The sequence below is a fragment of the Miscanthus floridulus genome, unplaced genomic scaffold (assembly GCF_019320115.1).
Source record: "Miscanthus floridulus cultivar M001 unplaced genomic scaffold, ASM1932011v1 fs_23_3, whole genome shotgun sequence".
Lineage (NCBI taxonomy): Eukaryota > Viridiplantae > Streptophyta > Magnoliopsida > Poales > Poaceae > Miscanthus > Miscanthus floridulus.
This window is the reverse complement of record NW_027096442.1, coordinates 44,695-50,619: the sequence shown is the minus strand read 5'-3', so window position 1 is coordinate 50,619 and position 5,925 is coordinate 44,695. Positions and strand designations below refer to the sequence as shown.

At 37.6% G+C, this 5,925-nt stretch overlaps 1 non-coding gene across 1 annotated transcript; it reads left to right on the top strand.

Moving 5' to 3' along the window:
* Nucleotides 1–1,507: 1,507 nt before the first annotated feature.
* On the top strand, nucleotides 1,508–1,586 carry LOC136530960 (small nucleolar RNA SNORD83). Its single transcript, XR_010777921.1, has one exon. It is a non-coding gene; the product is annotated as a small nucleolar RNA SNORD83 (small nucleolar RNA).
* Nucleotides 1,587–5,925: the final 4,339 nt, after the last annotated feature.

The following is a 5,925-nucleotide window of genomic DNA, read 5'->3' as shown; positions in this document are numbered from 1 at the left end:
TCACGTTGCGTATGTGTACATATTCATTTATCAGTATATTGACATACTAAAATTAAAATATTCCAGATCTTTACTATGTGAAAAAAATTTCAAAAGAGCACATATTTTTTAATATATTATATAATACTATGATAGTAGCATATAAAATAAGTATAACCATATACTCTAAGTATATATACATACTTTCATACATAGTATCCTAGATGGTCTAGGATGATGATATACTCTATCTACATACACTTCGTCGGCCCATATACGCCATAAATCTAGAGATACACACATGGGAGTAACTACTCCACATGAGTAGAAAATAATTTCCATATATATATATATATATATATATATATATATATATATATATATATATATATATATATATATATATATATAGGGAGAGTATACACAGTAGCCAGCTACAAAATAAGTTATTCTGTAGCCACCTCCATTTATGATAATTTTATATACTAATTTACGATAATGTCAATACATATTTACAATAGTTGGGTTACTATAACACATGGGTATATTTACCATAACGTTATAGTAAACCACTTAGTAAGGAGTTATTGTAATCTCGTAAATTAACATAGTAACTATCGTAACTCAAAGTGGCTACAGAATAAGTTATTTCGTAGCCAGCTACAGGGTAGTAGTTCTATATATCTATATATATATATATATATACACACACACACGACGGATGTGTATCATTTCAAATTTTATGAAAACTAACTATGTTTTCTAGGAAGTTTTTACAATTTCATCAAGGATGTGGGTTCCACTGAATATTTTTTCTTCTTTTGGTGGCTGAAAATCCTAGACTTATACAAATAAATAAATGAATGTCCATCCTCACACCTCAAAGTAAGTATTTTTTTCTGGAATGATCTATGTTGTGGTCTTGTGCCTAAGATCAATTTTCCTAGATTATTCAACATCGCCAAAAATAATAATTTTTTGTTGAAAAGGAGAGTCATATTGGTTACTCAAGAAGCATGTTACATTCTTTCGCAATCAGCAACACCTTAGAATATTGGGGAACCCGCACATGCCACAACTCTAAAAGCAAAACTCTACATAAAGTAACTGCAACACAATTTTTATTCCTTATTTCAATTACCTCTTTCAACAGAAGCATTTTCTCAATATCATCTAATGGCTAAACATCTTGACAACATCAACTTCACAGAAGAATGGTTATGGTCATTTTTGGTATTTTACTTCATCACTATTGATATGGTCGTTTGTGGAGAACAAACAATCATGACTACGATATTTGTAGTGACAGAAAAGTCACCACAAAAAATGCTTTGTGGCAAAAACAAGAGTTTGTTTTTCTGATTGAATCCTTTGCCACAAAAACCCTTTCCGTTGTGGTTAGGTGTAATGTTACGAATCATGAGAGGATTGATATGGGCAAAACATATGTGTTGACATATGGAGATACCCTATATATAGATCTCAGGAAAGAAGGACAAATCTACTCCCATGGTATTTGACAGATCAAGCAACATGTTGTATATCCTTTGGTAGGTGATGTCACCAAAGACAAATGTGATTTTATCCATGACCCATAACTGATTGCTAAGGCCTTCTGCAGTGTGAAGTAGAGCTAGAAAAATATGTGGGTCCGACTGTAGAAAAACAGGCATCGCTTCTCATAGTTGCAATGTGTAAAAAAGTTGGAACCGAAGCTATCTTCCGGCATGCGACGACGGTACAAGTGCTGCCTATTGGCTTTCATCTGACACCAACATATACTATCCGCTCACAGGACACAAGAAATATTCTTTTTAAGTTGCAAGGCACCGAAGCCTCTACTTGCTCTGCTCCAGAATCTTTGAAAGTTGGTATTGGTAGCTGCAGTGTAGAGAGTGATGCCTGGAAGGGAGAGAGAAGGTTTGGGCATCACTTTAGGAGCACACTGCTAAGGGCCTTGATGTACGGATCGGGTTAACCACTCCAACCTTCCCTCGGTTATGTCATCTCATTGAGTCATTCTGTCGGTGTTGCCAATTCAAGAAAATGATTTGCCTGCTGGTGATGGCTAATTTTCCTACCAATGGTGCCAACTCGGGTACCTTCCCTCGGTTATGTCATCTCATTGAGTCATTCTGTCGGTGTTGCCCATTCAAGAAAATGATTTGCCTGCTGGTGATGGCTAATTTTCCTACCAATGGTGCCAACTCGGGTGGATCTCTAGACCTTTTAGATTATAGTTTTCCTATCAGCCATGTACCTACAGTAAAATTGTTTCATTTTTGAATTTCCTTGTCGGTTTTTTTCCTGTCGATGCATCATCTAGAAAATTAAATTTAAATTTTCCTGTCAGTGCAATTATTTTTCCTATTGGAATTGTAGCATTAGGAAAATTCCAGTTTGTAACAATAGGCCGTCGACGGACGGGCGAGCGAGATGTAGATCTCGGATAGGGTCGAGTGAGAAAAGGAGGTGCCCACATGCGACATAGCACTATGCCTTGAGGTGCGGAGGGTGTGGCCTGCGAGAGGGGTGTATGGTTTGGGATGTTTTTTCATAGGTTATTTCGACATGAATTGAACTAGAAGCATACTCCATGCGTTGCTGTGGGAATTGTGGATTAGTGGATTACATGGTATGATGACATGGACAACAAAATACATATGTGTCTTGCTGACGTGGACATTACAGTTGCATGTGCGAGTGGATTTTAATTGTATGTGATATTGCATTGCCTAGTTGGACAATTTGCATGTTGAGATAAATAGTTAGTGGGGTTTTACTTAATGGATTTTAATTATATGTGATAGTGCATTGCCTAGTTGAACAACTTGCATTTTAAGATAAATAGCTAGTGGGGTTTTGCTTTATAAGAGTATAAGATAAGATAAGATAAGATAAGATAAGATAAGATGCGTACTGTGTTTTGGGCCATATTTTTGGCGCTCACATAGGGCAGCGTTCAATATTTTGTGCCCTGGCTTCATTGTGTTTCTAAAATTCCTATTGTGTTTTCGAAATACGGACATGACAAATATGAATTACCCTATGAGTTTTGCATGGACCAGAAAAAAATAATTTTCCTACTGGGTATTCACACACACACAAGATAAAATATCATTTTGTGTTTTTTATTTTCCTGTAACTTTCCGGTGCCACGAGTACTATAACTAGAAGCATACTCCGCGTGTCGCCGCGGGATTTTTTTAAAATAAATCTGTTGTATATATAGCTATATGGTATTCTATATACTATGTGTGTATGTATGAATTTGACTTACATATTATTTTGTAGTATTGGATCTGGTAAAAAATCGGTAATTTAATAGAAAAAAAACTAATAGAATATTTGATCATATTATAGAAGAATAGAAATAAACCTGTTGTATATATAGCTATAAGGTATTCTATATACTATGTGTGTATGTATGAATTTGACTTACATATTATTTTGTTGTATCGGATCTGGTAAAAAATCGGTAATTTAATAGAAAAAACTAATATAATATTTGATCATATTACAGAAGAATAGGTGATGAAACAAACACTACTACAGAAAATCTTAATGGAGGCAGACGAAATGGGTTAATGGAGGAGGGCATTAGAACCGCCTCCAATCAATGGTCACGGTTAATCGTGACATAACAGAGGCAGGTGCCCTGCCCACCTCGGTTAATCATTTAACAGAGGCGGGCACTTTAAGTCAACCGCCTCCGTCAAAAAAGGGCACCGTCGCGCAAAAGAAATTATGTAGTAGTGAAATAGTATATGTAGATGACTTTAGGTTAATAGATTAATGATTAAAAGTATTGCACATAATAGAGATGGTGTGGCTATTTTTTGTAATTAATAAGGGATGACATTGATAGATTGTATGAAAGGATTGCAAGTTAGAGGGACAATTAGTGGGGAATGATGTGGGCACCTTGTATGAAGAGATAAAATATCTAGTGGGGTTTAGTTTTATAAGAGTGTATAGATAAGCAATGTTTCTATAGGTTTTAGTGATAAAACAACAACAAATGGTACTATAGAAAGATACTATAAAGGCAGATGGCAAGCCTCTAAAGAGGCGGCTGGCCCAACTGCCTTTAGTTTTTGAAAGTGCATCTAGCCCTTTAGTGGGTTTTGGATGATTGAATGACAACGTGATTAAAGATCTAACATTTTCTCTAAGTGTGAAACAGGAAATTGGTTATCTCACAGATGCTTAATGAAGCCAAAATGATGTGTTGTTGTATAAACAATCTAGTTCAAGCATAAGACAACAATGCAAATGGAATTCACGCAAAGGCTTATTTATGGTGGGATTTCCATGTACTATGTGAAAGCAAGCACGGTAAGAATTAATTAATGAGACATGAGAGATTGCATATGGAATGGTCTCATATTTGAAGCTTGCTAAATTTAAATGAAAAAAGAGATAACAATACAAATGAGCCCAACGGCTAGTTTTCAAACAAGCCGAGGGTCGAGAGTTCCGACGTGAGTCAGGAGTTTTGGCAATCGTCAAGAGTTCCGACGTCTCGCGCTTAACCGGTATGGCTGACCAGAGTCCAACGGCTACTTTTTAAATGAGTTGAGGGTCGGGAGTTCCAACGTGAGTAGGGAGTTTCAACGGTCGGGAGTTCCGACATTCGTCGGGAGTTCCGACGCCTCACAACGATACTTTATTCAGTTACCGTTGGCGCAGTGCAAGTCATACCGGACGTGTCCGGTATGCTGGCAACGGCTAGAAAACGGCTAGTTTTCAAAGTGGGCTATAAATACCCCCAAGCCTCCACCTTTGGAGGTTGCTGATTTTGCTGGTTGCAATATATATTCTTGAGCTTTGCCAACTCTCCCAAACGCTCTCTTAGTGGGTGTGTGATCCAAATTACCATATCCATTAGTGGGTTGAGAGAAATTCAAAAACAGAGCAATCCAACCACTTGAGCACTTGTGCATATTGTCAATCTCATGATTTGCATTTGTTACTCTTGGACTCTTCGGTCCTAGACGGCTAGGCATTGCCGAAGTGCACCCGAGAGATTGTGGTGTGCCTCAAAAAGTTTATAACGGTCGATTCTGCTGCCTCAGAATAAACTAGTGGAAGGAGGAAAAGGAGTTGGATAAGACTTCGGCTAGAGTGACCTTCGTGGTACCCTCTAGGGCTGACCTTTGCTGGGTTGCCCGCAGCTCCCTCAACGGAGAGTAGGACTCGAATGAGTCTGAACTTCGGTAAAACAAATATCATGTCTCAATTCGTATTTCATTTGATATTTGTGTTGCTCTAGCTCTTGTGCAGGTTACCTGTGTGTGGCACTATCTTTTGTGGGTGCCTGCAGTTTAGTTTGAAGATAGAGATCGAAAGGAGCAAGTTTGGGGTTGTTCAGCAAAACACGCGTATAACCTACTGGACACGTCCGGTATTAGAGCTTAGTGCTAAACTTATTTGATCCATGTTCTAACTCTTGTGTTGCAGATTCTAGGCTCCTAGGATTAGTTAATATTGTTTATTTACTCATTGGCTAACTTGTGAGGGGTTGTATTACTTTGATTTGGAGTTTCCACTCGTAAACTCCCGTTACTAAATCATTTCCGCTTTTAAAGGTGTTAATTTTTAGAAACGCCTATTCACCTCCCTCTAGGCGGCATCCTAGGTCCTTTCAAGTGGTATTAGAAAAAGGTTCTCACCTAAAGTTTCACCGCTGTGAGAAAAGGATGTTGACGCCTATCAAGTTGGAGCCGGTGCTTCTCCAAAATGATGGTTCAAACTTTCTACCTTGGTCATTGCATGTACTCAATACTTTTTGGGCTATTACCCTCTTGTTGATCATATTGTGGATGCAAGCATACCTCTTCCTATAGTTGATTGGAGCAACTACAAAATTTTGTCAAAAGAGGAAGAGATATGTGTGCAACTCAATGCTCAAGCTATTAATGCCATTTTGAGTACATTGAGTGT